Source organism: Convolutriloba macropyga, chromosome 6, assembly GCF_964194025.1.
Source record: "Convolutriloba macropyga chromosome 6, txConMacr16.3, whole genome shotgun sequence".
Lineage (NCBI taxonomy): Eukaryota > Metazoa > Xenacoelomorpha > Acoela > Convolutidae > Convolutriloba > Convolutriloba macropyga.
Window position 1 is genome coordinate 68,143,676 of NC_134473.1, and position 12,085 is coordinate 68,155,760.

Consider the following 12,085-nt stretch of genomic DNA (forward strand, 5'->3'; position numbering starts at 1 on the left):
GCTTGGTTTATTGTTTCGCAATAAAGACTCTAAGAGGAATGGTTGCACCTACAGTTTGAGAGCACCGAACTCTGGCTGCTTTGATTACTATCAGCGTTATTTTCATTACATTATCAGCAAAGTTATGATAACTTGGGGAAAACTTGAATAACGTTTTAATTTTATTATTTCTACTTTTCTTCCTCGTTTTTACTCCTCCGGCAGCTGCTCTTTGATAATTAAATGGCTGATATGGTAAAGGAACTGAAAGCTTTGTAGCCATAAATCATTGTTGATTAATTGCTCTCAAACGAAGTTTTCGATTTATCAAAAGACCGATTTTTCGTCTGACGCTTTTGACTTTTCGTCCTCAAAAACGGGATAAACAGGTAGCTTTTTTCTTCAAGTTTTTTTGAAATTTTTTGTAGTTTTTTAGCATTTATCAGCCTCAAGAGCCAAGAAACCTCCTCTAGGGTTTGAAAATAGGTTACTGAATAATTTCTTGACTAAATGGAATGTCTTGCAAGATTTTAACGTCACGAATTTTGGCATATTTTCGATATGTTTTGCCATTTTTTTTCAATTTTTTGACATTTATAGTCATTATTCAGATTTTTTGAGCCTCAAGGGTCAGAAAACCTCCGATAGGGTTTGATTATAAGTTACTGGAAAATTTTCGTTGGCCATGGATTAATTTTCAACTTTTTAATATCACAAGTTTTGACAATTTTTTTAAACAAAGCTTGCAATTTTTTGTCTTTTGTTAGGTTTCAAGAGACACGGAATTTCCTCTAGGGTTTGATAATATTTTATTGCATAGTTTATAGATGTAATGGAATGTTCTTCAAGATTTTAAAATCAGTAATTTATAATTTAATTTTTATTTTAATATATTAATCCCGTTTGTCCTTTATGCAATTTTTCGCTTGGCCGATTTTTTGTCTGACCCATTTGACTTTGTCTTAAGAAACGGGATAAAGAGGTAGTGCCCTGAGGTCACTAAACCGTGGCTAGCTGTTGACGAAGCCAACCGCTCGCCGGTCGTTTGAGAGCAATTCGCCCGACGTTAGTCGGTTATGTTTAATTTTGTCATGCGTTGCGACTAATTTTTATTGGTGTCGAGATTCAACTCCTCAAATTACCTACATTCCAAATTGCCTACATTCCATGTGATAGTTTACATTTTCCAAATGATTGGAGTTTTGTTGTCTTTTTTTTTTCCTAATTGATTAGTTCTTTTCGCAGTAGTTTTTTTCCGAAAGCGCTGAGAGTTTAAGCAGCCATTTTTTGATTTTAAGTTTATTCTTTTCAACTACCCCGTATTAATTGCTCTCAAACGGAAAGATTGTTTCAATTATATTGGTCCTGCTGGTCTTTTCTAATGCGATTTTGCGTACTTTCGACTTTTTGTCTGACAGTTTTCTGTGTCTGATCATATGCTCCCGGGATAAGCAGGCTAAGCGTAAATCTCTTTTTAGCCTTATGACTTAATCTCTAATTATGCGATCCACCGAAACTGTTGACACAAATTATATTTGACCCCTCCTTGCACACTCCTCAACCCCCCCCCCCCCCCCGCACAAACCACTGCTCTCACCGCGCTTCAAACCACCCTCCCCACATTAAGCTTGAGCTAACCTCCCGAAGCCACAGCTTGCTGATGGCGAAGCCAACCGCTCGCCAGTCGTTTGAGAGCAAGTCGCTCGAGGTTAGTTGAATGTTTGAAGTAAATTCCGAATTTCAATTTTCCACTGGAATTGTGCGTTTTGTTTATCTGCCGAGATTTTGCTTCATTGAGGTGCGTTCACAATTCCAACAAGAAGAATTTAAGTTTGCTTTTCGAAGTAGGCAAGATCTAAGCCAATTTAACTTTGAGAAGTTTCCTGAGAGATTATCTGGCTATTTATTTCTATGAAGCTGCACTTTTTTTAAAAGATAAAGAACTTTACCGACAGCAGATGTTCTTAAGCGTAGATTGAAGCCATTTTTAATTGCGTTCTTCATTTCAGTGGATGACTTCGCAGCCGTTTCAATTACAGATGAGCTAGCCTTACTCTCTCGGGGTACTTATTCCTGCATTCAATACTTTTGTGCTCTGCATTTTCTTTATAATGGCTAAACTTGATTAGAGTGGCACCCTTAGTAATTTAAAAATACCGCAGAAATGAATTACCGTAATGATCGCAAAGAAAAATCATTTTAAAAGTCTTCCTTGGCGGGTGAGGGTGTCCAAAACTGATCGTGCATAGCGTTAATATGCAAAAAGTGATTGATACGCCAAGGTCGAATGCCGCGACTCGAGTATTGATAATGCAATGTGGCTCCTTAAAGCCCGATGCCGTCTTTTAATTGGTTCTAACTAACAAAAATATGAATGGTTACGCAAGTCCAGTCTAAAGTACAAAATGTTTTTGCTCGCATGACATTTACTTATTTTTTTACAGAGTTGGTAAAGTGGTGGGCTGTATGAAAAGCAACTATAGAGCTATCGAAGGCGCCTATATTGAAGCACTTTACTTGATAAGCTGTGTTTATTTTGTTGAATGGAAAGAGCTTAGTTACATTCGAAGTGACATAATTTGCCATTTGTATGCGCTCTATTGCATTCTCTCAAAGTACTGTGTCTTTTCAAAATTGATTTTTGTCCACATTTTTGAGAGCAGTAGCAGCCTGAGATATTTTAACAACGAATAAAAATGGCCTTTAAAAAATGGAGAAAGCTGTAGCGAGGTTTAATTAAACGTGGGCTTTATTTTTGATTACTTCCACTGTTTTCTGTTGGTAGCAATAGGGTTATTTTTGTTTAACTCCATCTTGCTCGCTCTTCTGCATTTTGGGAACGGATATAAGATGCTACCTTCTAGCTAAATTTGTTCATTAAGTTGTCATTAATTTATCGCGCCATTTCCACCTCTTCTTCCCCTGCCTGCTCGCTCGCTCTTTCTCTTATCTCTTGTTTATTATGTTGCTTCCTATCAACTACAAATTGCATTTCCCCTATCTCCTCCATTTTCCCAACTTTCCATCTTGCTAATTTAGATAGATCAATTATGTGATCTGCATATTAGATTGGAAGTCGTAAATTCACTCGACTGCAGCCCGGCTGGCTTACTTTGTAAACTTAATTTGAAGTTAACACCCGTCGTCTCTTCTGAATTTAAAGGTTGGTCTAAAATTGATACCCTAAAATGTGTCGTTTGCTAGTAATAGTGGTAGTATAAAAAGCGGACAGGTGTTTCATTTTTTCTACCCAACCACAACGGTTGAGACATTTTTGGTGCGGACATTTTTTTTTCAACGCGTTCGAAAAGGCAATTGTCCCACCCCGTTGTAGATCCTCAAACGTTAGAGACCCCTGTCGCCTATAAATTCTATTATTATTAGTTTCGTGATAATTCGAAGTAAATATCACTAGCAAGTTTAATGTTATTGTTTTCTTTATTCAGCAGGTTACTTAATTCTAACAATGATATCTTCAAAATATCCAAAATATTACAATGCTAGCCGATACTTTTGGCGATTTTGGCAATTTTTTTAAAACCGTGTTTTTCTGAAAGTTCTGAATTTTAACAGGTCGTCAATCTATAAAACCACGTTTAGTTCTTTTGCATAATTATCAAAATCACACCTCTTCGGCCTTCGCAATTAAAATTTTGGTCTGTTCTGTTTGAGCCCCCAGTTGTTTTTACGCCACCCAGTTACAAATTATATGTTATATAGCACGTTGCTGTGTTAAAAATATCACGTGCGCCGGCAGATATAATCCCACTAAGCTCTACCGGCTCTGTTTTTTATAGCTGAAGCGAGTTTGTTATTCACCTGAATTTGGACTTTTGTTTTGAACTTTAGCGTTGACTTCTGTTTGCGATCATTGGACTTCAAAAGTAGCCTTGTTACTACTGCATAATAACTAGGCGCTGCTGGTAAAGTTCAAGGTCTACAGGTCATTTCGAGAGGTTTTGTTCCTATAACAGTCCCTCCTACTTATTCAAATTGCTACAAACATTACCCCCATTTATATACCCCCGCCCACATACTGCCATTCTTATTGCATACGCCCACCTACCAAACCCCCTGCGCACACCCCCCCCCCCCCCCAGATGCCTCCCCCTCCTCCCCCCTCCCACATACATCCCCTCGTCGACACCTTGTCCCCTTCACCTACCAAACCCCCCACCCACCAACCGTAATCTTAAAATTGCATATGGTTTTTGTTCAAAAACACTTAAGCTCTGTTAGCGATTTAATTTGTCATTTCTTTCGATTTAATATCTCCGTTATAGGTCCGATGCCGACTCTTTTTCTTTGATATTTTTGGTTCATGGATTATACTGAACGACTCTTCGAGTCGTTTCCGGTATTCAGCCGGCTATGTTTTTTTATAGCTGAAGCAAGTTCATTACTTAAATTTTGATTTATTTGACCATTTACCTCGGTTTTTGAACTTTGACTTCTGTTTTCGAAGTAATTAGGAACTGATCGTTATATTCAAGGTGAAGAGGTCATTTTAATAAATTTTGGTACTATATATATAATTCCTTACCTACACCACCCGAGGCCAGGTACCAACCTCTGGCGACCTTCCGCCAACTTAGCACGCCGAACCTGTTACCTACATACCCCACCTACCTCCCCCAAATACCTAGCCCCCCCCCCACTCCTACATTAATATTAATAAATTCGGGGTCTAATTGAGTTTTCGACTGCTTGATTGCTTCTATTTGTTCTTAATGTTTCTGAAACATATTAGAGTTTATATTGCATGACTCTTAATCGTTTCCGGTATTCTACCGGCTATGTTTTTTATGCCAAATTTTCGTCGATCGCTTTGACTTTTTGGGTGACTTTAGCGCCTTAAACTTTTTTCGTTTGGCGTGATCTAAATTTCTCTCTTCACCAATGTCAACAGATGAACTCAAGTGGCGGCAGTTCAAGACTCAAAGTCAAATGGAAAATTCGCCAAAATTAATGTAATTTTTTGCACTCTAAATTTTATTAGTGGGTAGTGGTATATAATAATCTCATTTGAAACCCCTCTCAGTCAACTTTCTCTAAATCCCCCGCGGCAAGAAGGCTGCAATGGATTTGAGCTACCGCAAATCGTTTGAGAGCAGATCTTCGACGTTGTTCGGTTATTTTTTAATTAGTTGTTCAGTGAAACTTTGTTGTGTAGTATTTCGCTTTTGTGATCCGCAGAATTTTGTTCTGATTTCGAAATTTCCAACAATAACTTTTTATGAAGATTGCAAAACATTCTTCTGTGCATTGATGAGGGCAGACTAATTATTAAAGCTTGTTCAAAATAAAGTTTTATCTTTTTGTATATCTTTTCGTATTTAAGCTTGTTCAAAATAAAGTTTTATCTTTTATGCATGCATGCATGCATGCATGCATCTTTTTGTAATAGAAAATATAGCGAAAACTTTCTCGTGCCTGAGTAGAGCGTGCTTTGAGAGATGGGAACAAGGCCGCTCGTGCGAGACTTGCGTAGCACAGAATGGTCCAACAACATACGTCTCAATTTTGTCAAAATCTTCTCTTTGTTTTGAAACGATGGTTATTTTGACTATCAGTTTTTCGAAGCTCATATTGAAGCATTTATCAGCTTTGCAACCCTGAATATGACGTTTTGATATGAAAAATACAGAACCCTCATTTTATAATAAATAGCAATCAGTCGTAGCAAATCTTTTGAAGAAAAAGACGCAGCCATTTGTAAACACAAATTGATGAGATCAATTTACAAACTAAACAAAGCAAACAAATGAGCGAATCGATATGATCTCAATAATTAGCTCAAAGCGGAAAAAGAAATTCAAAAACTGCAATGACATTTATAAATAAAATTTTCACTTTTTGAACTTTTTTTGTTAAAACTGGAGTTGAATTCTTTCGCAATCATAGTTAGTAAAAATGCAGCTGTAAGTATTTGGATAAAATAAAGAAATATAAAAAGAGTCGAAAATTATATCTCGTTTCGTTTTGTGAGAAAAGTTAAATTTAAATGGATTTTCTATCGTTTTTTATCCACAAACTATTGAGTTCTGTAGAGTTTAAAGAAAGTGAAACGCAGGTTTTTTTTTATTTATTCATGCTTACGTTACAAATTTATTAAAAATATAAAGTTTTATCCATATTGCTTAGCCGCAAAAGTGACCTAGATTCATTTTTATTAGCTTAAATCAAGCTGGTGGTTTCTGGTGTATCTGGTTTCCTTACTCAATCAATTGTGTTCTGATACTTTTATATGTGACCAGTTCAGTTAACAGACAAAATGGAGCTCTTAAATGACTGGGGGACACAGTTCTTGCGGGTAAAATGCAAAAATGGATTTGTAAAATCAAGGAAAAAATTTTTTTTCTACTTGACTAAAATATTCAACTGTCTCTTTATTTGAAGTGAAATTATTCCCATATAATTAACGTTAATTCGAATTGTTAGTCAATATGCGATCAACTGCACAGTTCAAGCATCAACATCAAATTGAATGTCTCTCATTTCAAAAAAGGTGAACAAAAGATTTTTCGTTCATTCCTCGAGTATTGTGAAATTTTGACCAGTAAAAATAACCTATTCAACCTACTAAGAACTAAGAGACAAATTTGCCAGGTATACTGTGAATTTGCACAGATCTTTACAAGAGAAGTGTGATCTGCTTTTCCATTTTTTTCTGATTGGAGGTCTTTATTCCTCATAGGATGCTAAAAGAAATTTTTGTCTTCTTCACATTTTATGTTGACGAAAATAGCCATTCAATTGAGAACCAGTAGGGAAATAAAAAGGCAAATTAGTTGAAGCGTCAAGAAGGATCAACAAAAAAATAGAATAAACCAAAATCTTTATTTTCACAAAAATGCATGAAAGCAAAAATATGCATAATGGAGATGGTGTTTTTGGTGCTTCAGTTCTTATGATATTAATTGGGAGCAAAAGTTGTTTATTTGTAAGTTCGCAGTTTTAACCAATGCACTAACTGGTCGTAACTCTCAAAGTTTTTTTGAGCCAGCAGAGCTTTTTGGAAGCTATTTCTAATTGTCTTATCAAATGCATAATTTAAATTTGATTTTGTTACATACTTATTGCATGGAATTATTTCAAACCATATTCGAGTTTTTGAATATTGAAACATCTGTTGTGTGGTGAATGCCCCTCTCACTCTTTTTGATGTAACTGCTTTCACAGATGCTGAATAAAATAATATGTCTGCTTTACATGTATGGTGTTAGTCTGAGAAAATCTATTTTAATTTAAATGCGAATCAAACATACTGGCAACAAATGGTACCAAAGAACATCAAAAATTTGTCGCTGTGAGAAGTGATTGGGGTGTAGGAGTAAAAATAGGAACAGACAATAGCAGATGGTTTGATAGGTCGGCGTCAATTGGCTGCGAACTGTATAACGTGAAAATCGAGGCAGAATTTATTTGAAATGCTTTTGTCAAAATTTGTCTCGGCTTTGAAGTGTCTTTATTTGAGATATGGAGATTGATAGGGAGAGAGTGTACATGTATTTTGTCTTCTCAAAAGCGATATCAGCCTGAAATCATGTGAGATTGGGCTAGGCTAGGCGACGTCTGATTGTCTGGGGGTGAGGGCTGTGATTGGAGGGAAAGAAAGTAAGGAGAGAGAGAGTGGCAGGGTTGGGCCTGAGAATGAGAGGGGAGGGGGAGGGGTGGAGGTTTGAACAGAATTTGAAGTTATTTGGTTTGGTGTGTTTGGGCTCTTTGCTGTCTTTACAATGCCCGCATGTGTTGTGTCAGTGTTTGTGTTAGGAGTCTTATTTGGGTGCAATATGTCTAACATATGTTTACCCTCTCATATACTCTCCCTGTCCTGTTCTGTTCTGTTCTCTCTCTCTCTCTCTCTCTCTCTCTCTCTCTCTCTCTCTCTCTCTCTCTCTAACTTTACTCTTCTTCAGTGGTTCTTTCTCGTTGCACAGCAGTTGGTGAAAACTGTAAGGCTTTGTCTAGCTTGTATCTCTTCTTGTTATTTGTCTGTAATTCACTGCAAGTCTTGTCTCTCTTATAATTTGATTTTGTTACCAAGTCACTTTGTTTTATAAACTTTTATCTCCGTGTAAACACAAGGCCTGACTGACAGGCACAGCAAAACTTTTCTCTCTTTCTCTCCCTCTGTTTAGTAGTTATTCTCTCCAGTATTCTCTCTTTTAGTCGTTTATGTCATAACCAGCTGCTGATTTAGCAGAGGACAGCAGCCAAGCAGATCTCTATTTACTCTTTTTTGTCACTCGAAATAATCACTCGAATCCTTCAAGTGTAAAGTTAGTCCATATTGTGGGTTTGTTGTGCCCTCGTTATGCACAACAGCTGTTTGAGTTTTAATTACAGTAGCAAAATGTAAATCTGATGGTATCAATATAACGATATTAAATCCGACATTTATGATTCAGAACTTGATATTTTGAGCTGTATTTTTATATAAAATTATACATACATGTATATGGTATGTTATGGTTTTTATTGCTTGATGCTTGCATTCTTAATCAGTAATTGGGTTAATGTTACGACCCATTTTCCATTGATTTTCCTATATCTTCGTAGGTACTGAGTATTATTACTAAGCGTATTAAAATCAGTGGCAATAGTTGTTGAATATTTTGTTAAGTTGGTGACGTTGTCAATTAACAATTAAGTACACTTGTATAGCTCAATCTTTTTGTCTGGGGTGGTGTCTATTGTTACATGAATATATACCCAGAACAGATGTACTATTAATGGGCCCTTAAAACCAGCTTACCCTTGTCTATCCGCCCTGTCTACCATTATCCTTATTCTCAGTCTTGTTTGTGGTACGACCAGTTAACTCGACAGTATTTTCCTTCTTTTCCCATTTTTAGTGCTACATATAGGAGATACTTGCTCCTTTTCGCCTACCTCCCTCCCTCTCTCTCTCCCTCTTTCCTTACTCGCATGATATCATTTATGCTAACTGTAGGTTGTGTGTGTGCAGCCTGGTCATTTTTTTCTCTCATTCCCTTTCCCCCGTTTGTATCCCAACCACAATTCTAAATATCCAACTCTGATTTCGCCGCTCCCTTTCCCTCTTCATCTGTCTACGTCAGGAAGCCATAGAATAACGCACATGTCGCTTATTACGTCACAACTATGTTGTTGTTGTTGTCGCGTTCCTCCTCCCGTAAGGGGACGCTGCTTGTTCAAACTACTTTAACTACCAGCCAATACACAATTACAGTTACAAACTACAATTACTTCTTCTTTCTTGTTGACCTTTTTCCCGCGTCTGCAGGTCCCTTCTCCACATCTCATAATAAATGTAGGTGTTTTCCAAATTAACCCCACCCCTCCCGCTCCCCACACCTAGGCCAGTGTCGGTCCCAACCCCCCATCCATTGTCTTTTGAACCGCCCCGGCTAGCCGAGGTGCTCAGCATGTCTTGAGATGTTAATGCCTCGTAAATTTCGATCGATAATTTAAATCTGTTTTGTAGTTTTGGATTTGGAAATTATCTTTCAATGCATGTATCAATTGTAGACGCGCCGGCCCAACTACAAATCGCCGCATGTAGTCAAGCTTACGTTGATTGCGCTCCTTTGAAAGGGGCTTTGTCGGCTAGATCACCCCCTGCAATCACAGCAATGAAATGAAGGAAGTGTAATTTCCGGAATGCATTACTCCTTTGATGCATTATGTCTGTCTATTAATAATTCTTCAAAGGTTAAACTTAACGTTTTCTCTAAAACAGACTATAATTCAATGCCGCTGGTTCTTTCAGACTTTATGCCTGAGTTATTCTGTTTTGTAAGTTGATTTTTGATGCTAAACGTCGCTAAATGAATTCTGTGGCCTTTTCTCTCATGTTTTTTATCAGGCTGCAAAAATAATTGCAACGGTTTTTCGTCCTTTCAGCTTTGATTTTTTCAACCTAACATTTACTGTAAGGGTCGAGGAAGGAATTTGAGCGAAGCAAATATTGTCAAAGAATATCTTTTAAAGAGCCGCACAGCGATAGCTGGGGCTATTATTGGACTTCCCTTGGTTTTTCATTACAATTCAAAGAATTTGAATTGTATTGGGGAGCTGTCGTTTTTTTTAAGATCTGTTCACACATTTTTGATTTTTGAAGTCAGATTGGAGTAGTGATTTTGGTCACGCCGAAACAAGAAGTGGAGCGAAAAAGTGAGTGGTTTTTGCGCCGTGAATTTTTTTCCCTCTAAATTCAAAGTAGAGTGAGAAAACGGTGTTTGAACAAAAATTCGCTTTCTCGCTGGTGGTTTTTTTGTTCACATATGGCAATTTCTCTCTGATTTTTACTGTTTTGTTTTTGATTTTTTGGATCGGGTTTTTTTCTAAAGCGTTTTCCCAATCCTTTCCTAGTTCATTTTATGCCTAGTTTTTTTGTTTGAACCAAATTTCCATTTCTCGCTAGTGGTTTTTTGTTCACGTGCGGCATTTTGACATTGATTTTAATTTTTTTAAAATTTTTTTGATCTGTTTTTTTAAGAAATAGTTTTCTCAATTCACTCATAGTCCGTTCTATGTATAGTTTTTTGTTTAGTCAATGGAAATTCTTTGAATTGTACGTCAGGACTTGTCCTGCTATGTTTTTTTATTTCGTCGCCATGATTTTTGTTACGACCATATGACGTCACGGCCACTTTTTGTTCATTCGTTCATGCAATTTCAACTGAAGTGCGTGTGTGACGTCATTTTTCGCTCTTAGTGGAACGAGTTTTTTTTGTTCATTCGCGTGAATAAATTTTTGGTCACACTTGACTTACCTCACTCTCAAAAATGACTTCCTCACTTTGAAATTGACTTTTATTTACTTTAATTCAAAGAGATAAGGTCAAATGGCTATGTGTCACTCTAAATGAAGGTTATTTAGGAGCAGCTAATAGAGGCAGCAAAAACTAAGAGGCGGCAAAAACGATTTTTTTTGGTCTGTCTTGTTCTGTTGTTTTGAGACTGCAAATCTACGAATCTATTGCGGCTGTTTTCTGGCAACCTGCCAGCTATGTTAAAAGTTTTTACAAAATCCTAAAACAAACTTTTAGAGATTAACAACTTCCCTAAATATTACACCAAATCATATATATATATATATATATATATATATATATATATATATATGTATATATATATATATATATATATATATATATATATATATATATATTTATATATAACTGTATCCAATAAATAAACAATTTCCAAAGAAAGAATTAAAAATGGTTATCTGTTATAAAAACTACAGAAAATCGGAACAATTTTAGCCAAATTTTTTAGTTTTCGCTTTTTTGAACTCGGAAACCGTTAAAAGCGAGTTTTGAACACTGAGAACTTGCAAGGGCGTTGAAATGTTTATCATCTCTGTATATATAAGACAGTTGAATCACAGTGTTCAAAAATTGGTGTTAACCGTTTCCGTATTGGAAAATTGCGAAAATTAAAATTTTAAGTTTTCGCTATTTCCGATTTTCTGTAGTTTTCTGTCATCATATAACCATTTTTCGTATTCATTGTGTATAGTTGTTCTTATTGTTAAGCTAACCGTTTAAAAATTGTGCAGCCTCTTTGCCAGGGTAAAAAGCAAAAAACATGCTATTCACATTTTTATAAAGACTTTCATTTTTTAATTAATTAAGCCATTCCATCCAACAGGTGCGAGAGATGCTCTCATCTCTGCAATTATCGCAGTATCTAATTTGTGCATTAAAAATTCAATAGTTAAATCGGGTGATCTTTTCAGTGGCCCGTTTTGGTTTCATTCAGCGATGTTTTTTCAGAAGTTCAGATTTTTTTTAAGTTTAGTATAATTATGCTTGAGAAACGAATTACACGTTATTTTGTTAACGCAAAATGTCCCTGCATCTCAATTTCCCTTGAAAGTTGTGTTCAAGTTGTAATTTCTTTTCTACAACTAACTCTGGAACCAACAATCGAGGGGGAATATTATTTGGTAATACGTCTGTGAAAAAAATAGGGCCTTACTGAAATGTTAAAAGGCAAAAACTGTCAATTTCTGATAACTAGGTGCTGTATTAAAATTTTAACAAAAGAAAGGGATCTGATCACAGTTAAAACCAATTGGTCTCAATTAGTGGCCTAAAATGTGGAAAATGTT

At 36.2% G+C, this 12,085-nt stretch overlaps 1 protein-coding gene across 10 annotated transcripts in view; it reads left to right on the forward strand.

The window, feature by feature from the left end:
• LOC142340547 (uncharacterized) overlaps nucleotides 1–12,085 on the forward strand; it is a 98,782-nt gene that overhangs the window by 1,624 nt on the left and 85,073 nt on the right. The window contains exon 1 of one of the 10 annotated variants that reach the window (XM_075391177.1): nucleotides 2,573–3,142. The exons of 7 other annotated variants lie outside the window; for them this stretch is intronic. The gene's annotated coding sequence lies outside the window, so the exon portion shown is untranslated. Of the gene's footprint in view, nucleotides 1–2,572; nucleotides 3,143–7,947; nucleotides 8,262–8,438; nucleotides 9,275–12,085 lie in introns of those variants that run through there. 2 more of the 10 variants (XM_075391178.1, XM_075391175.1) reach the window with 2 other exon arrangements.